Source organism: Hibiscus syriacus, unplaced genomic scaffold, assembly GCF_006381635.1.
Source record: "Hibiscus syriacus cultivar Baekdansim isolate YM2019G1 unplaced genomic scaffold, ASM638163v2 tig00116997_pilon, whole genome shotgun sequence".
In the NCBI taxonomy this organism is placed as follows: domain Eukaryota; kingdom Viridiplantae; phylum Streptophyta; class Magnoliopsida; order Malvales; family Malvaceae; genus Hibiscus; species Hibiscus syriacus.
Genome location: NW_024063513.1, coordinates 4,317,275 through 4,339,065, shown reverse-complemented (window position 1 = coordinate 4,339,065; position 21,791 = coordinate 4,317,275). Strand labels below are relative to the sequence as shown.

Below are 21,791 nucleotides of genomic sequence, written 5' to 3'. Positions count from 1 at the left end.
GATTGTATGAGAACATGTATATGCGAACATGTGTTATGAGATAAGAATCACGACTATGAACTATGTGAAAAGGAATACAAGTAAAAGTGAAAAGCTATGTGATAAGTGAACGTGAATTACATGGAAATATGCTATGTGAAAGTGAACTATGTGCCCACGTGAATATGTGAAAAGATATAAAAAGTAATGCCCATGTCATGTGTTATGAGAGCTATAGGTATAGTTGGCATGCCAAGAGTCGAGGGATTATCAGTGGTCTTTCGGGACATAGTGGTCCTTCGGAACACAGTGGTCCTTTGGGACATAGTGGTCCTATGGGACAAATTCTACGCGCCCCTAGTGGGATTTATACGAGTTGTGGTGACAGCATTGTGCAAACCTCTATGTACTCACATACCTTAAGTTCTTAATAGTGTGCATGGGCTTTGAAAACAAAACATAATTTGATATAATGATATGTGTGTTTCTCGTGAAATGGTATATGTGATATGTGATATGTATAAGTGATAAGTGAGGATCATATGATAATAATGGTAACAAGTGCATATGTATAATGGTGATATGAGATGTTATATGGTTATGTATGATATGATCATAGTAATTATTCATGTATTGTTGTGTTTTGAAGTTATATTATACGTTTATGTCAAATATATACCCATATGATGGAATAGATTTAATGACAATGAAATAAGTAATGATAAATATGTTAATGATTGGTTTAATAGGTATGTAATTATGTGTATTATATATATGTATGCATTTCTTAGTTTGCATTGTGCATTTACATGTCTCACTAAGTCTATGACTTAGCGTGTAAGTGTCTTACACGTAGGTGTGGATAAGTCAGAAGATTAAGCTTCAGATCCGTAAAGCAGCATATCTCCGCGCAAAGTTCAGATCAGAAATATTTTGTAAAGTATGTCTTGTCATATAATTTAGTATGTTGGCATGTAACTAAGTCATTATATATGTACGCTCTGATGGAGTATGTTAAGGTTTTAAACATGTTTATGTAAAAGAATTACTTTATAGAATATAAATTTTAAATTTTCTATGGTTTTTTATAAAAGTATATGCTTTGACTGGTCAATGTGACACCTCAGACTCATATCCGGGTCGGGTACGGATTGGGGGTGTCACAAAACATCAAATTTTTTATTTAAGACATAAATCAAAAGTGAAACCCTAAATGTCAAACTCCACAAATCTTAACAATTTCTTGTGATTTAGAAAACTTAATGCTCCAAAGGATTAGAAATACGCAACCTTGATGATTGGATCCCGAAATAAACCTTCTTGCTTAGCCACACTACCTTTCTTGGTGATTTGGATGAAACCCACACTTTTTTCTTTAGCTAGAAAGAACCCACGAATTTGATTCAATAAAACAATGTTGCTAGAGGGATTTAGAACGAAACTGAAGCATGAAATTAACCCAAGATCTTACCTTTGCTAAGGAACTTGGAGAGGGAAAGAAGGAAGAAGATAAAATGAAGAAGATGAAGAGGAACATGGGAACCCATGTGAAAACTTGATATAAAACTCCAATTTTAGCTTCAAAATCCTTCAATGGTATAATTACACTTTTGGTCCTTTGCATTTAGTCTCTTATTTAAAAATATCTTTTTGTGGTTAATTGGACCAAATCCAACCCAATTAAACATAAATACTTAAATTATGAAATCTACGGGTTTCACTTACCTCTCGGATAAACCAGAAATTATTAGCGTGAAATTTGGGGTGTTACATGTACTCTTGGTTTGGAGAAGCATCTTCACTGAGTCTGGGGGTTGGGGTAGTTATGAGATCAGCTGGTAGCGATCTAGCATATCTTGTAATGGTATCCGCCATCTTATTTCTTTCTCTTGGGATTTGCATTAGGATAATTCTCCAGTCTCGTTGCATCAGTGCCTGTATCCTTTGAGTTAAACTCAGCTGGCCACCCGGCTGGTATCCTTTCTCGATCAACTTGATAGCCTCACAACTGCCCGTCTCTATGATTACTTGTTTCTCACAGTGTTTCCATGAAGTTTGGAGACCATCGTAGAGGCCCCACAGTTCTGCTTCCAATGTTGAGCAAATTCCAATATTTCTAGAGTATCACATCTTCCAACGCCCTTCGTGGTCTCGAACGACGCCTTCACACGTTCCTTCTCCTGATCGTTGGTGTCTTCCTCCATTCGAGTTCACTTCGCACCAGCCTGGGTTCGGTGGAGTCCAGCTCATCAAAGAATCCCTCTGCTGCCTGTTGTTCTGGGATTTTGTCGTTGTTTTCACTCTAGAGATCTCTCGAGCGATTCTTAGTCCTTGTTCTAAGGTTGTTTCCGATTCGCTCCAGTCAGGATCGAAGATCTGTTTGTTCCTTCTTGTCCATAATGTCCATGTAATAGCTCCAAACAAAGTAGGCCATTCTTCCCCATTCTTCGTTTGGTTAGATGTGTCTGCCAAGTTCCTTTCGACCCGGCTCTTTACATCACATGCCATGAAATCCTCCAGTTCTCGAGTGGGTATGATTTTTTCCCATATCGTGAAAGCTTGGGGGCAAGATCTTAAAATATGACATATATCTTCTTCCTCTTCGTTACAGTTCCAACATCTCGAGTCTTCTGTCATATGCCGCCTGACTCGTTCCGTGTTTGTGAGGAGTCTTCCCACGCAGGTTAGCTAGAGGAATGTTTTAATTCTTGGAAGTGTATGGAGTTTAGCGATGGTTTCCCAGATTCTGCCTAGTCGTGTGTCTTCTCTCTGTGATAACATCTCATAAATCGATTTGAATGAGAATTGGCGATTATCCGCTCCTTTCCATCCTATGAACTCTTTTTGCAAATTAGCATTTTAACAGTGCCTTCAAATGCCTAGTTCACTGCAGAGTTCTGTTGTTTTTTCTATGGTGCTATAAGGAAACAATGAGATGACATAATTTCTTTTGGCTTTACTTGTTGAGATCAAATGATTCTATGTTGTATGTTTTGATGGAATGAACTGACAAGTTATGACTTCAGCGCATCTGTTGTCATGGTTATTCCTTTGCTTCAGCCAAGTGATTCTAAGTGAACAAAGTTTGATGTATTAATTTTTTCTTCCTCTAGGTATTTATGCTAAATGCCATTTTTGGTTTATATCAGTGTTGCAAAAGCAGTTGAAAATTTGGAAACATATGAAGGGACATCAGAAGATGATTATCCACCAGATGATGCAGGTTGTGAGCATGGTGAAATGCTTTTATACAAGGTATTGTTGATCAAATTTTTGAACTTATCGCAATGCAGATCAAATTTTTCCACAAAGTGCGCTCAATGCCTGCTCCAGTGACTCATGCAGAAAAACTTGTGTAGTGCCTTAGAAGCTGAGCGTCCCTCCATCAGGTTTTCCTAGAAATGGCTTTATGATAGTTATTCCTCAAGTGGGAGCTGTGATTAATTCTTAGTAGTTTCATCCCAAATCTTTAATTCTCAAACTAGGTATAAGAGATTAAACTTGATTTGGTCTTCTCTTTCTCTTTTTATTTTTTAGAGAAATTTGTATAGATTCTTCCTCTATCCTTAGACCATACGAACCGGATAGATGGGAGCCAAGAAAAAATGATTGGGAATAGTGATAGATTTTTTGTATATTCTTCGGTTTAATTATAAAAACAGGATTTTTAACTATACAATTAAAAAATTATATTATCACACTTAAGTTTAGTTTATATATACATTTATATGTTTTATGCTGTTACATTTTATGTAATTTTCTTATATAGAGGGAGAGCAAAAGACTTCACTTTAATTTTAGTTAATATTTGATTATGTCTCTGTTTATGTACAATAATCTTTAGTTCCATTCACGATATATAAACCCATTCTTAATAACACTTATATATATATATATATATATATATATTATATATATATATATATATATATATATCAAATGCAATAATATTGTGCATTGAACAGATAATAAAGCTAGTTTATACTATTATATACGGTTTTAAACTATATAAGGATTTAATAAAGAGATTATTAGATAAATTATTTAATTACATAGATATATGCATGTAAACTTGAGATAAATTTGAATACTTTTATTTTATTATTTAAAATATATTATCCCAAGTTTCGATCGAAATAATCATGCATCTTCTTCTTTGAAATTTTCATGCGATGATCTAATCCCACGAAGTCGCTTCTCCTTGGAAAGCACTTCAGCTAATCTGTAAATTCACAAACAGAAGTAATTCATATATATGAGATGTCATCCTATGAAGAACGAAAAAATCTAAGATATTCGTATTTAATACTTATATATATACACCTTATGAGAGCCCCTTCATTTGTACCCTGATTAGCAGGCTCAAATTTTCCAGTCTCTAAACTCACCTTGGAGACTGGTTTTTTCAACAATTCTTCCCCAAGCATTATAAGATCCTCAAGATTTTCTTTTGAAGAAATATCTACTGATGCCACCGCCCCAGATAGTGTATCATCCTGCAGTATTTTCCTTTTTCTTTCATATATATATATATATATATATATCAGATAGTGTATCATCCTGCAGTATTTTCCTTTTTCTTTCATATATATATATATATATATATATATATAAGAAAAATATAGGTTTAATATATACTAATGTTGAATGAGTTTTAATTCGATGAATCATATAAGAATATTTGGTCTGATGTAGTTGAGTTTAAGATATAATATCTTTTGATTTATGATTGATAAAAAATTGCCTGAATACGGAGATAACGGTCTTCACAATGAAGCAATTGGAAAACAGTAGCGAGATGGAAGTCCACCATGTCAGTGCTAGCTTGCATGAACACATCCATCAATGGAGTCGAATCATCAGGGTTTAACCATCCCAACACACCCCATTTTGCCGCTTTGTCAGCTTCGTACTTTTCTTCCCATTTCTGTGAACCTGTTCCCAATGATAAGACCCATACACGAGCATAGTCCAAATCGCCACCTTCGCTGCTGATGGCTTTTGCTACTTCGTTCATGGCTACTAAAGTCTATAAGAATCCATTAAAACACACATATACATATTACTAACATCATTACGTTAAAAATTATATATATACGTACGGAATTATTTTCCGCAACTCCCCCATCTATGAGATGGAATTCTTTGACTCCGCCGGTTGAATCTCTGGTTTTAAGCTGATGTGCCGGAAGGTATGTTGTAGCTGTTGGATCATAAACTTGATCCATTATGGGAGCCTAAACCCAAACCCAAACTAAATTGATGTCATTACTTACATCATTTAATTAAAGATGTCATTGCTTACATCATTTAATTAATGATGTCATTGCTTACATCAATTTAGTTAGGTGAAAGTTAGGTATGTCTTATTTTCAAATGGTTTTGAATTAATTTATTTGTGTGGTGTATGATTGTTTGGAATAATTTATTTGTAAGGCGTAGGATAGTTCTTGAGTAGTATAAATACCCCTCCCCATTTTAGTTTAAGCATCAAGAAAAATCAATAGCTTCTAAGTGAGTGAAGAAGCAAAGTCTTATAAGAGTGAGTTGTAGTTCTTGTTTTTGAGTGAGAGTGTTCTTGTAATATTTCTTTGAGCTTCAATAAAAGTTGCTTGTGTGAGCGTTTTATTTCCAACAAAGTGGTATCAGAGCAGGTTGGAAAGATCGAAGGTCTCGACGAGAGGAATCCGACGCCGTCAGAATTTTTCTCAATCTGAGTGACGCACCGCCACGCACCGCCGGAAGACTGCTGTCAGAAAATCAAGTCATTATATTGAGAGATATGGCAAATGGTATGGCACCATTCCAAGTTCCGACACTCAACAACAACAACTACGACAATTGGAGTATCAAAATGAATGCACTTCTTGGATCACAAGATGTGTGGGATATCATAGAGAAAGGCTATAATGAGATTGCAGATGATGTTTTTGCTACTCTACCTCATCTATCAAGCATTAGATGATGATGGTTTTGAAAAGATTTCGAGTGCAAGCTCTAGCAAGGAAGCGTGGGAGAAGCTGCAAACCTCTTACAAAGGATTCGAACAAGTGAAGAAGGTTCGTCTCCAAACATTAAGAGGTGAATTCGAATCCTTACACATGAAAGCATCCGAGTCTATTTTATATTATTTCTCAAGAGTAGTAGCTATTTCTAATCAATTAAAAAGAAATGGTGAAAAGTTAGAAGATGTGAGGATAATAGAGAAGATACTCCGTTCGTTGGATCCCAAATTTGAGCACATCGTCGTGACGATTGAAGAAACTAAAGACTTGGAAGAAATGACGATCGAGCAACTCCAAGGATCATTGCAAGCATACGAAGAGAAGCATAAGAATAAGCATGAGTTTACTGAGCAACTCCTCAAGCTGCAACTCAAGGATATGCATGAAAGCCAACGCACTGATAGAAACCAACGTGGCCAAGGAAGAGGTAGAGGCCATGGACGAGGTGGAAGTCGAGGTCGTGGACGAGGTTGGAATTACAATAACAAAAACAATTCCAATAACAACTATGAGAAAGGAGAAAGCTCAACACGAGGTCGTGGAAGAATCAATCCGAACTCAAGGCATGACAAATATCAAGTTCGATGTTATAATTGTAAGAAGTTTGGGCATTATGCTTCAGAATGTAGAGCTCCCAACAACAAAATTGAGGAGAAGGCCAACTACATGGAGGAAAAGATAGAGGGCAAAGAAACTCTTCTTCTAGCACGAAAGGAAACTGATGGTGTCCAAGCAAATTCCTGGTATCTTGACAGTGGTGCAAGCAATCACATGTGTGGAAGGAAAGACATGTTCGTGGAGCTAGACGAGTCAATAAGCGGAAATGTTTCGTTTGGAGATGATTCCACAATAGCAGTGAAAGGGAGAGGTAACATTCTTATCCGTTTGAAAGATGGGAGACATCAATTTATTTCAAATGTCTACTATGTGCCCAATATGAAAAGTAATATCTTAAGTTTAGGGCAACTGGTAGAGAAAGGTTATGATATTCATATGAATAATTATAACCTTTCTATAAAAGATGATAAGAATAACTTCATTGCTAAAGTGCCGATGTCAAAGAATAGAATGTTCTTGATCAACATTCAAAATGATGTTGCAAAGTGCCTGAAAGCTTGCTACAAAGATTCATCATGGCTTTGGCATCTTCGATTCGGGCATCTCAATTTTGGAGGTCTAGAGCTACTATCTAAGAAGGAGATGGTGAAGGGACTACCTTGCATCAACCATCCTGACCAACTTTGTGAAGGGTGTCTAGTCGGGAAACAATTCAGGAAAAGTTTTCCAAAGGAGTCGGAGACAAGAGCCAAGAAGCCACTCGAGCTCATCCATACCGATGTGTGTGGACCGATCAAGCCAAGCTCTCTTGGTAACAGTAACTATTTTCTTCTTTTCATTGATGATTTTTCAAGAAAAACCTTGGTATATTTCTTGAAACAGAAGTCAGAAGTTTTTGAAGTCTTCAAGAAGTTTAAAGCAGCAGTGGAGAGAGAAAGTGGTAGAAAGATCAAAGCCATGAGATCCGACCGAGGTGGAGAATTTACTTCCAGGGAGTTTCAAGAGTTTTGTGAAGCAAATGGAATTCGTCGACCAATGAAAGTTCCTAGATCCCCCCAGCAAAATGGTGTGGCAGAAAGAAAGAACAGAACAATCCTCGACATGGCACGAAGCATGCTCAAAAGCAAGAAACTACCCAAGGAATTTTGGGTGGAAGCAGTAGCGTGTGCAGTCTACTTGTCAAACCGATCTCCAACAAGAAGTGTATAGGGAAAGACACCACAAGAGGCATGGAGTGGAAGAAAGCCTGGCATTTCTCACTTGAGAATCTTTGGAAGTATAGCCCATGTTCACGTACCGGACGAGAGAAGAACGAAACTTGATGATAAAAGTGAGAGTTTTATCTTCATCGGCTATGATGCTAATTCAAAAGGCTACAAGCTGTACAATCCAGACAAAAAGAAGATTGTGATTAGTCGAGATGTGATCTTCAACGAAGAAGGAGAATGGGATTTTAACTCTCACATAGACGACTTTAATTTCTTTCCTCAGTTTGAAGAAGATGAGCAGACAATGAGGGAACAACTAGGTGAACCTCAACAAGAGAGCTTGAAACTCCACCCACTTCACCAACATCAACCACTCAAGGAGACTCATCACCTTCGTCATCGTCAAGTGGGAGTCAAAGTGAAAGAGTTGTACAACGTACAAGAAGCCTTAGAGATCTCTATGAGGTAACTGAACGACAAGATAATCTTACATTATTTTGTCTGTTTGCCGATTGTGAACCAGTGAGCTTTCAAGAAGCAATACAAGAAAAGAAGTGGAGAGATGCGATGGACGAAGAAATCAAGGCCATCGAGAAGAATGACACATGGGAACTTATCTCACTTCCCAAGGGACATAAGGCGATAGGTGTCAAATGGGTGTACAAAACAAAGCAAAATGCCAAATGAGAGATTGAAAGGCACAAGGCGAGGCTAGTTGCTAAAGGCTATAGTCAAAAGCCTGGAATTGACTATGATGAGGTATTTGCTCCTGTTGCTCGATTGGAGACTATTAGATTAATCATTTCTTTGGCAGCTCAAAACAAGTGGAAGATACAACAGATGTATGTAAAGTCTGCCTTCCTAAATGGAGTTCTTGAAGAGGAAGTCTACATTCAACAACCATCAGGCTACGAAGTCAAAGGGCACGAAGACAAGGTGTTGAAATTGAAGAAGGCTCTTTACGGGCTAAAACAAGCACCAAGGGCATGGAATAGCCGAATCGACAAGTACTTCCAAGAGAATGGTTTCAACAAATGTCCCTATGAGCATGCTCTATATATCAAGATCAAAGATGAAGATATTTTGATCGTGTGCCTCTACGTGGACGATTTGATCTTCACTGGAAGCAACCCAAGCATGTTTAATGAATTCAAGGATGTGATGATGAAAGAATTCGAGATGACAGACATGGGGCTCATGGCGTACTACCTTGACATTGAAGTTAAGCAACAAAATGATGGAATTTTCATTTCACAGGAAAGCTATGCAAAGGAGATACTGAAGAAGTTCAAGATGGAGAACTGTAAGCCAATAAGCACACCGGCAGAATACGGGATCAAGATGACCAAACATGAAGAAGGCGAAAGTGTAGATCCAACATTCTTCAAAAGTTTGGTAGGAAGTCTACGCTATCTAACTTGCACGAGACCCGATATTCTTCACGCAGTTGGATTGGTTAGTCGCTACATGGAATCCCCAACAACCACCCATTTTAAAGCTGCAAAGAGAATTCTTCGCTATCTGAAAGGTACAATTGACTTTGGCTTGTTCTATTCAGTTTCTAATGATTACAAGCTTGTTGGATATAGCGACAGTGATTGGGGTGGAGACATAGATAATCGAAGGAGCACTACTGGATTCGTATTTTTCATGGGATATATTGCATTCACATGGATGTCAAAGAAACAACCGATTGTCACATTGTCCACTTGTGAAGCGGAATATGTTGCTGCTACCTCATGTGTTTGTCATGCAATTTGGCTTAGAAATCTATTGAAGGAGATTGGTTTGATACAAGAAGAGCCTACCAAGGTTTGTGTCGACAACAAGTCAGCCATTTCCTTAGCGAAGAATCCAGTATTCCATGATCGAAGCAAGCACATTGATATTCGCTACCACTATATAAGGGAGTGTGTTGCAAGAAAAGATGTGGAAGTTGAATATGTGAAGTCACAAGATCAAGTTGCTGATATTTTTACCAAGCCACTGACCAGCGAAGACTTCTTAAGATTAAGGAACCTACTAGGGGTCACGAGATCAAGTTTAAGGGAGGGTGTTGGATCATAAACTTGATCCATTATGGGAGCCTAAACCCAAACCCAAACTAAATTGATGTCATTACTTACATCATTTAATTAAAGATGTCATTGCTTACATCATTTAATTAATGATGTCATTGCTTACATCAATTTAGTTAGGTGAAAGTTAGGTATGTCTTATTTTCAAATGGTTTGAATTAGTTTATTTGTGTGGTGTATGATTGTTTGGAATAATTTATTTGTAAGGCGTAGGATAGTTCTTGAGTAGTATAAATACCCCTCCCCATTTTAGTTTAAGCATCAAGAAAAATCAATAGCTTCTAAGTGAGTGAAGAAGCAAAGTCTTATAAGAGTGAGTTGTAGTTCTTGTTTTTGAGTGAGAGTGTTCTTGTAATATTTCTTTGAGCTTCAATAAAAGTTGCTTGTGTGAGCGTTTTATTTCCAACAGTAGCAGCTGAAGTCCCGATGCATATATCAGAGAGCAAAGCATTCTGGGAACGATCCTTCTTAACCTGCGCAAATGATGCATCTTTACATCAAATACAGGGCAAAGTGTAATGAAAAGAATCTTGAGGTATCTAAATGAAAACTACGTATGATGAGAAGATTCTCCGTTGGAGTTGTTTGATGTCGAATGTTGGGACGACAACGTTCGTCAATGTCTGGTCCATTCTGGTTTCTCCCAGCGTTTCCCTCACGATGTTGTGCATATATTCTCCGTCGTATTTCGGACCGGTTAGAGATTTCACCAAATTTGCAGCCGGTGCAAACATGTAGCTGGTATATAATTTAGAGTTTGTTTTGGCTTTTGAATTAAAACTACAAAAGGAGGTCATTACCTGTTTTGGGGGAAGATTTTGGGGCAGTGTTGAAGATAGAAATCATTGATATCTTTGGCAGCAAAAAGAGGACGAGTGGCCTCACCGGGGCTCGGAGCATTTAACATGACGGTCACGAGCCCACCGGTACTAGTCCCCGCAATGACATCGAAGTAATCTACTAGTCTAGCTGTAAAGATTAACATTAGATGTCTAATCTATGTAAACAGAGGAAAACAAATGAGAGAAACAAAACTTCTGAAATTCATTATTTTCAAGCATGTGTATTACAACTCTCAAGGAGATTATTTATAGCTAGTACTATAGCTATAACAGATGAAGTAACTAACTGCACAACAAATTAACTACTTTAATTGATCAGCTGCAGTGAATCAAACCTCAGCTGCACAACCATCATGCACATCAGTGAACTTATATGCCATGCATTTACATACACTAACATTCCCCTTGCAATCTTCAACTTCAAACCTTCTTCAAACTCAAACTGATCTGCTCTTGAGCTGCATCACCAGCAACCATTGTCTGTGTTTGAAAAACAAAGGTGCTGATAAAGGCTTGGTTAGCACATCAGCAACCTGCTCGACTGCAGGCACTTCATGCACTTGTAGTTGTCCCATGGCCACCATTTCTCGAACAAAAAACAAGTCCAGCTCAACATGTTTGAACTTTGAATGCAGTACAGGATTAGCACATACAACGACCGCACTTGTATTATCACACCACAACGTAGCCTTGCCAAGTGAAACTACATGCAATTCCCCCAACAAGGATTGAAGCCATACCATCTCAGCAGCTGCACAAGCCACACTTCGGTATTCAGCCTCAGCAGTTGAACGTGCAACAACCTGTTACTTTCTAGAGCTCCACGAGACCAAATTCCCACAAAAATATATGCAGAATCCTGAAGTTGTTGACCGTCTATCATCAACATCCAAACCCCAATTTGCATCTACAAAGCCAATTAAAGCCATTCTCGAGGAGGGTGTAAACCGTAGTCCAAAATCAACAGTGCCTTGTAGGTAATGAAGTATTCGCTTGACTGCCTGAAAATGAACATCCAGTGGGGCTTGCATGAATTGACACACTCTATTCACAGCAACGCCACATCAGGCCGGTGATTACAATGTATTGTAGAGCACCAACTATGCTTCTGTACTGTGCAACATCTTCAAGCGGTGTTCCTTCCTTGGCTGACAGCTTGACATTTGAGACCATGGGAGTGGGAAGGCTCTTTACTCCACCAAAACCATGTTTCTGTAAAAGATCATGAATGTACTTTTGTTGACTCAAAACAACATCGCAACCTTCATAACTAACTTCAACTCCTAAGAAAAGCTCAATGGTCCAAGATCCTTCAACAAAAACTGAGCATTCAGGTTGTTTATAACACTTTGAACAACCACCTCTTTATCCCCTGTTACGATGATATCATCAACGTACACCAGTAAGTACACCAAGCTATCCGAGGTCTTTCGAACATAAAGAGAGGCATCCGACTTGGCTAGGCAAAAACTTTCAGATTCCAGGTATGCCTTTAGTCGCTCAAACCAGGCCCTCGGTGCTTGTTTCAGTCCATAAATCGCCTTGTGTAGCTTACATACCAGCTCACCATTGCCTTGCTCATACCCAGGTGGTTGAGTCATGTACACCTCTTCAGTGAGCAGCCCATTCAAGAAAGCATTGTTGACATCGATCTGTCTCAGCTTCCACCCTCGTGACAACGCCAAGGAAATGATTACCCTGATCGTTGCAGGCTTAACCACCGGGCTGAAGACTTCATCAAAATCAATCCCTGGTTTTTGGAGAAAACCTTTCGCCACCAAGCGTGATTTGTACCTTGAAACTGAGCCATCAGCATTTCGCTTTATTCGAAAAATCCATTTACAGTTCACTGCCTTCCTATCTCTAGGAAGAGGAACTAAAGTCCACGTGCCATTCCTTACCAGTGCTTCATACTCTGCTTGTGCAGCTTCTTTCCAAAGAGGACTCATCAAAGCCTCTACGATATTTGCTGGCTCTCTATCTGAACTTGCAACATTATAGACTTTCGATTTCCAGATTCCATGCCTACTCTTGGTCATCATGGGATGAGCATTGGAAACTGCTTGTGGCACACCACTCTCCACATTTCGTTGAACTTCAACGCACATCTCTGCTGTACCATTTTTTCCTTGAACTCCACGTGAACTGTCACAATTGCTAGCATCGTGATTCTCTTCATGGACCCCATGTGCACGATAACTACTCCCAGAATTACCATTATCGAGATTTTCTTCTTGGACTTCATGTTCACCTTGGTTGCCATGTGATCCACCACCACTTTCAACATTCGGCGTGACCCCATCACCATGTGCATTCACCAATTCAAAAATGTTTGAATTATGTGCACCATGCGTATTTAACTCTCCAACATGAGTGCCATTATTATTTAATTCACATGTGCCTTCAACATGAGTGGCATTCTTCCTTGATTCACGTGCGCCTTCAATATGAGTGGGATTTAACTCATGTGTGCCCCCCAATTCATGTGCGCCATCATAATTTCCATGTGCGCTTGTTGAATTGTCAAAACGGGTGGGCACCACGCCTTCAATATGAGTGGGATTTAACTCATGTGTGGCCCTCAATTTATATGCGCCATCATGGTTTCCATGTGCGCTTGTTGAAGTGTCAAAACGGGTGGGCACCATGCCAGGAGGAGATTCACGCACATGAGTGGCATCATTATTGAGCTCTTGAACATTCGTGGGAACCATGTCATGCGCACCACTCCTCTTATTGTATACAATTGCTGCACCATTTCCTTGGACCCCATGTGCATTGCCAACACAACCTCCATTATTTATTTTAGGCGCACTACTCCTCCTATAATATACAATTGTCGCACCACGAGAGTTCCCTTGGACCCCATACGCATCACGAGAATCTCCTTGGAGCCCATGCGCACCATTGTTTATTCTAGGCACATTATCATTGTTTAAATTTGCTGCACTACCACGAGAATTCCCTTGGACCCCATGTGCATTGGACTTAAGCGTATAATGATTAATCCCATTTCCACTATTATTTGCCGCACCACTACCTTCTCCTTGGACAACGCCATGTGAACTACCATTATTGGATTCTTGAATGTTTGTTGAAACCTCAAAATGGGTGGGCACCACGCCAAGAGCATCACCATGTGCATCCACCCTTCCAAACGGCATGGCCCCAACATTTTGACTGAATTATGAGCACCTACCCCAAAATTATTATGATTTCCAAGCGGTGTGGCTCCACACTTATTATAAACTATAGGTAGCTGTCCAGTCATGATAACTTCTTGTTCATGGCACTTGCACACACGTTGATTCTCATCAAAGGGAAATATTTGCTCGTCAACCTCACATGTCGAGACAAAGACTCTACCATCACTTTCTAGACATTTGTATCCATGATGTGAGGTGCTGGGCCCAAGAAACACACATTGTCTCGACCGAAATCCAATTTATGATTAAACGGTCTCAAGAAAGGAAAGCAAGCACCCCAAACACTTTCATACCAGAGTAGTCAGGAGTTTTCTGGTAGAGAACCTCAAACGGGGTCTTACCTGAAATGATCTCAGATGGTAGCCTGTTTATGATATACACTGCCATAGTAAAAGCATGACTCCAGAACTTTATTGGCAGTGACGCTTGAGCCAACATGGCTAGTCCCATCTCAACAATGTGGCGTTGTTTTCGTTCAGCCTTCCCATTCTGCTCTGACGTGCTGGGACAGGAGATACGATGTTGTACACCATTGGTAAAAACCAACCCTTCAGGGCTTGATATTCACCTCCACATCACTCTGCAACGCTTTGATTTTCTTCCCAAACTGAACCTCATCTATTTAACAAGGTTGAGAAAGCATTGACTGACTTCAGATTCTTTCTAATCAGATACACCAGGTATGTCTGCTGAACACATCAATAAACGATACTAATGTGTAACCCTCAGTCGAAACTACAGGTGCAGGTCCCCATACATCTGACACAATCAGCTGAAAAATTCCTTTGTATTCAGTCAACGAATTACAAAAAGACAGCTTGTGAGCCTTGCCTTGTAAACACGCAGAACAAACATTGTTCAATTTGTTTTCACTAGAAGAAACATTACACATTTTCATAACACCTTTGACAGTCTTCTCACAGGTGAGCTTCCCTCTCAACAAATGGTCTGAGTGTGCATCATTCACCAAGCCCCAAAAGGGTGAAACTCAAAATACATTGTTATCACGAGTGAATTGAGATACTGACAGCAACTTCTTCTTAATGTGTGGGACATGTAGCATATTCGTAACATCAAGGTAAAGACTAGAATACATAAAGCCTTTGACCACATGATCAATTTTAATTCCTCACCATTTCCCATTAAAAGAGTGTTGTTACCTTTGTATGCTATACCTGAGTTGAACGGAACAAGATCATTTGATACGTGATGAGTGGCACCCGTGTCGGGATACCACAAAGCATTAGAGTGTTTTGGAACACTATGAGTAGCTGTCATACTAGGCATAGTGGAAAAGGTTGTAGGTGCAGTATTAACAAATGATTCTTGTCTTTCTGTTGTTGTAGGATGAGCCTGCATAGAGCTGGATGGATATGGTAGAAGACTGGAGAACTCATCATGTGATTATCGCATGTCCATTCACAAGAACAACTGTTCAGACGGTTTCTTTCCACTGCTCGCAGACTGGTCTTCATTGACAACTCCAGTGAAATCTCGATCAAACGACGATAACAATGTTGAACAATGTGCCCAAACTTTCCACACAACTGGCACTGTGGTCGATTTGAATTATTGAACCTTCCTCGACCTCGACCACGATAGCCTCCCTGTTGATTTCCCTGTTGACTTCCATGGGATAATTTTCCTTTTCTATAGCATCTGTTTCAGTGACAGATAGAGACTTCGACCCACTTTCTTCTTTTGGTTGAACAACCATATTTGCAGCAATACCATCGCTTAAAAAGGCTTTTTGCCTAGCCTCACAATCCAGGAGCATTTCAGTGAGGCTATCCAGTGACACTACATCAAGAGATGCTATAGCAATAATGGACTCGAATTCCATTGACAATCCAGCAAGAATCACACTTACTTGTTCTTGTTCAGGTACAACACACCTGCAGCATTCAACAAATCACAGATTGTCTTGATCTTTTCAGTGAGGCTATCCAGTGACACTACATCAAGAATGCTATAGCAATAATGGACTCGAATTCCATTGACAATCCAGCAAGAATCACACTTACTTGTTCTTGTTCAGGTACAACACAACCTGCAGCTTCAACAAATCACAGATTGTCTTGATCTTGGCTAAATAATCACTTATAGTCAGCCAGCTTTCCTCTGAGAGTGCAAATTGTGTCTGAGAAGAATCTTGGCACTAGAACGAACTCCAAACAATCTTGAAACTGCATTCCAGATTTGTGTGAGAGGATGTGAGCCCCGTAAGATGTGGCAAAACCTCCATGCTAACCGTTGTCAACAACCACGAAGCAAGCAACTTGTCTTGTTGCCTATGCACAGGATAAACTGGATTTTCCTCAAGTTGCCCAGACTCATTTGTAACAAACTGAGATGGAGCAGGACTATCACCAGAGATGTAAGCCAAATCCATAGCCATTATTATAAGGGTCACCTGATGCTTCCAAAGAAGTATGTTGACTCGGTAACTTATTACATCCTGTTTGGGTAATGTTGAACACTGGACAGAACTAAGAACCATATGACGTTGAAGTAACTGTGTATTCACCGGAGACTGAACACCAGCTTGTTGCAAGTCCACCATCTTCAAATAAAAGCAAGAACCTTCAAGAACCTCCAGAAAAGCAAAACAGAAACTGCAGGACCGTTTTGGCGACTGATACCATGTAAGATTAGCATTAGATGTCTAATCTATGTAAACAGAGAAAACAAATGAAGAAACAAACTTCTGAAATTCCTTATTTTCAAGCATGTGTATTACAACTCTCAAGGAGATTATTTATAGCTAGTACTATCTATAACAGATGAAGTAACTAACTGCACAACAAATTAACTACTTCAACTGATCAGCTGCAGTGAATCAAACCTCAGCTGCACAACCATCATGCACATCAGTGAACTTATATGCCATGCATTTACATACACTAACACTAGCTTCTTCTCCCATCTAGTTTCTTTAAATTAATGCAATTGATCAATCATTAAATATATATTTATATGCAAAGAATCGTCATTTTTCAAGAATGAAAAAGTTCCAGATACGTACCTGAAGCTGAGATTCTATGAAGGCAAGATAGTTGCAGAATAATCCCCCTAACTCCACCTCCATCGATACTAAGAACAGCATAGTGGAGGCTGCAGATTCTTTCTCAGCAATTTGTGTTGTCTAGAATCTCTAAACGTTTTTGGTCAAGAAAATTAATTAAGGTATTTTTTGTTAATCTGGACCCAAGATTTGTACATTGGAGTTTACTCTGCCGGACAAACTTCACATCAGGTCCTACTTGAATACCCCTGTCCCTGCATCTTCCACCCAGGGCCTATGCACAAAGCCTTTGTAGGGAAATTTAACTTAATGGGTTAGGGAAAAAAATTGTATACCCAGGGCCTATGCACAAAGCCTTTGTAGGGAAATTTAACTTAATGGGTTAAGGGAAAAAAATTGTATACCCATTATTTTTTAAGAATTATTTTTAAAATTTTGGACCCATTTTTTAATTTTTAGATCCATAAATGCTTCCACCACGCTTACTTTACGTGGTTGAGGCTACTTTCAAAAAGATCAAAGTTAAATTCTATATTTTCAAACATGATGTTACATTAGTTGGCTCAAGTTCCACTATATAAACAAATATCGATCAAATGTGAACGATGACGGCATGTATGCTTGTTATAATTCTTCACGATGATCATGTCTATGCATGCATGCATACCAAATAACAAATATCGATCAAATGTGAAGATGACGGCATGTATGCTTGTTATAATTCTTCACGATGATCATGTCTATAATTAATGGTGGGAAATTGGAACTTCTGTTTTCTCTGCAAAATGCATTGATCATTATCTCAAGTATCCTTATTTTACTCATTATGCACCCCAATGGCATCAAATTAGATATTGAATTATTCATGTTTATCATGATTCATTAGAGCAAATCTTGATGATATCACATTGTTTTGTGTTGTTGACACTTCAAAACTGTTGTAAAATCTTGTATTTGATATAGGATTGTATGTTATAGATTTAAAATCCACATTATGATAAAAAAAATAACAAATTGAAATATAGAGTTGTTGATTATCGTTAAATTATTTTTGAGTACTTCAATTTTAAAAATGAATTTGATTTTAAAATATCATAATTTATACAATAAAATACATTTAACGTAACTTTTAAATTCTTTTTTATTAATTGGATCATCAATACATCAAACATATAGTCCCAATATAAAATAAGAATCTTAACCGCTAAGTAGGTAAGTTATAGAAGGTAAAACTAAATTATATAAAAATTATTATTGATAGCATATCATTAGTAAATATGTATACGCATGCCTTTTTCTTATATAATGATCTATGTTTTTTTACAAGGATGAGACATTTTAAGTTTTTACTTAATTTCAAAGTCTCACTAAAGTGGCCAGTATTCCAGATTGCCGATGTCATTAGTGAATAAAAGAATGAAATTGCCGGCTATGCATGGTGGGAAACATTACAATACATGGCTAACCAAGTATACAGGCATGTTTGCAACAAATAACATAGTTGCCCCATAGCATGGTGTGTTTTGGGGGGGGGGGGTCTTCCATAATTATTGCGGAAATTAGACATGGGGACATGCATGATGATATCACATGGACCAGTTCCAAAATCACGAAATCAAATGGCCAGGATGAATTCCACCAAATCGAATAACACCCATGAAATTAGACAGCCCTTAGGATCATGTCCCCATGTCCAACTTATGGTGCCGGTAAAGTTTCCCAATTTTGCCTCTCATGTGACCGACCACTAAACCATATTAAGTTGACCTGTAATTGCTCACACTATTTCCCTATCTTTGCATAAAAACTACGCTTTCATTTCCCATTTCTTATGTGCTATAATAAACCAATATATCGTCTTCAAAACCACAAGTGGTAGAAACTTAAACAAGTCCCGAGCTTTCATCGTGAAACACACCAAAAAAAATGGCAAAGGAAGGTCTGGGGTTCGAAATCACGGAGCTGCGGTTGGGTCTCTCCGGAGGTGGTGAGATCGGAAAAAATGAGAAGAAAAGGGTGTTCTCGGAGATTTCAGAGGAGGATGAAAATGGGAAGAGTCAAGTCGTGGGGTGGCCGCCGGTATGTTCGTATCGGAAATAGAACAGCTTCGGCGATAAAGAGGGGTCTAAAGTCTAAACATCAAAGTTTTACGTCAAAGTTAGCATGGATGGTGCTCCTTTCCTTCGCAAAATCGATCTAGCATTGCACAAAGGCTACTCCGATCTTGCCACTGCATTGGAGAAGCTATTTGGTGAGGGTTTTTTTTCCCGCATCATGAAGTTATTTTCACAGTGCAAAACCTACCAACCAGTTCAACATGTTTGAGACGCAGTAATCTTTTGTTGTTTCGTATTGAGAAAAAAGGGATTAATTAGTTTCGGTATATGAACGATAACAGGCGAGGCTTTAAGGGATGCTGACAGCTGTGAGTTGGTGTCCATATATGAAGACAACGATGTAGACTGGATGTTAGCAGGAGATGTTGTTCCCTGGGAGTAAGTCTTTTTTTTCCCCTCCATCTAGCGTTTTATTTTCACAAACTAGTTAATCACGAATTAAATTGATTTGAATTTCAAAACTTTAATACATGATCACACTCTATTTATCGCAAACTTCTTTTCTTTACACTCATGCTCGTCACCGTAATATATCACACCTTGTGTCCCGTAGTTTGAACTTGCAGGCAAGGATGAAAGCTACCTTAGAATAGGACGGTTGTGACTTCAAAAAAGAAAAAACAGTCGAATTATTTTAGGTCCTTCATATATAGAATATTAAATTGTAAATTTCTAGAGATCAATAATCTATGTACATTTGCACCGTACTAATTGGGTTCAACGAGATTGGACCAATATTTACCGACACCAGCGAAATCCATATGATGATGTCGGTTTTGACTTCCATATCTGCCCTAAATGATGAACCCGGTCAGGCCCCGAAATTATTAGAGAGAAAACATTGCTAACCATAACAAATTCCTTAGATCTAATCATACTATTAGCAAAGTTTAGAATGAATTAGGTTTAACTAATTCGATGTTGTTGTTTTTTTAATTTATGGAAAAATAATAATATCTGCTTGAGTAAGTACAGATATAAGGCCATATTTATCATTCAAGTTTTATTTTTGGTAAATACATGTCCACATAATGCAAAATTAGAGAAACATATATATATTAGAAAAAATAAATTTTTTAGTTAATAAATTATAACTAATAATTTACAAGATGTTTATCGACTCATGTAAGAGACTGAGGATCATGAAAATGACAGATTTGAAGGGAGACCGAGGGTTGCAACCTAGTTGAAGAATTACTTGACCAAAGTTTCTTTGATACTACTTTGTTAAAATTAATGCTAATGGTGGTTATAAGTCATTTTGATTAATTAAGGAGAGACAATATTTCTTAGGTATTAATTAAAGTACTTGAAACTACTTTTCTTAGGTTATTACTTGATGTCTAAAGGCAAAGTGTATCTGGGATAATTAGAACCCCTAATCGATAGGAATCATGATTGCTTCCTCATCATGAATCTGAAACTGTTATTTGGTGTTTGAGATTGCTTTCGAATTACATAATTAAGAATTGTTGTTATTTTTTAAATATTTTATAAATATTATGATAAAAGTATTTTATATTCTTTGGAATTTATTGAATAATAAAATAAGCTTCTATAGTAATCAAGACATAGGCAAGAATATCGGTATTCTTTTTCACATTTATAATCTCTCTCCTTACTGTGTATATACATAAGGAAATTTATATTGAGAATGTGCATGATTATCGATTAGCGTCAACTGTAATCTTCAGCTTAGATATTCCTTATAGAGAATCTACTCTACATCCCCTCTTCACTAGGAATTCTAAAATCAACCAACAAACCTAAAATTTTTCACTTCATTTCCGGCAAATTGCAGTGAGAATATATATTAAATATTTATGAATATTTTTATATACATCTAAACTTTGTCTTGCTTCCTTAAGATATCATTATCTACGACAAAGTATCTTAGGGGAGGATTTTGGTTAGTTAAAGCCATTAATTAGTGTTAAATTACTCCATTTTCTATGCACCATGCTGAGAATTGATAATTAAGAAATTAGTCAACAGTTGTGGTTGCTAATTAGAGAATCGATTTGATTCCCAGAAATTAACGTAATCTGCTGAATGAATCCATCTTCTTTCTAAGTTGAGCTATAAATCAAAATTAATCCCGAAATATCGGAAAATGACTTATTGCTTATATTTTATAAACACCTTCCGAGTTCACTTCATGGCTAAGAAACAAAAATAAGATGAGAAAACTACGTACAGGAGGAACCGATCGGATTTTAATTTGTTAAAGAAAAAGACGAGTCACTTGGGCTAAGAAACAAAATAAGATGAGAAACTACGTACAGGAGGAACCGATCGGATTTAATTTGTTAAAGAAAAAGAAATATGAAAATTTTTCTAGAAGTTTTTCTTTTTGGGTGGGGGGGGACAAAATTACTTTTTACAGTTGAAAAGAGTAAGGAATAAATTCCGGTTCACACGTCGTAGTTGATGAATTAGAAACAGTGGGGGATGCTGTTGTGTCTGTTCAATTGAAGAAATTGATACCAACACCTGTCATGGGTTTTGATTGAAAATTTTAATGTTAGATTAATAACTAAATTTATAATATGGTATATTTATAATAATATCTACAATCAACTATTATAAAGATGTTAAATGATAATATAACTATATTAATCAATTTCAAAAATTGTGCTTTTTTCAAAACAAAAAGCACCTTATTTGTTGATGAAAAAATTGCTGATGTAAAATTTGAAATGGTATGCTAAACAATATATATAAGCTATTTTAATACTTATTTCATCAACATTCGGTATGATAACAAATTATG

General features: G+C 37.7%; 2 pseudogenes; one reads left to right on the top strand and one right to left on the bottom strand.

Annotated features, from left to right (window-relative positions):
- Nucleotides 1-4,119: 4,119 nt before the first annotated feature.
- On the bottom strand, nucleotides 4,120-17,161 carry LOC120194468 (annotated as a pseudogene).
- A 1,378-nt stretch (nucleotides 17,162-18,539) lies between these two features.
- On the top strand, nucleotides 18,540-19,437 carry LOC120193956 (annotated as a pseudogene).
- The last annotated feature ends 2,354 nt before the right edge of the window (nucleotides 19,438-21,791 follow it).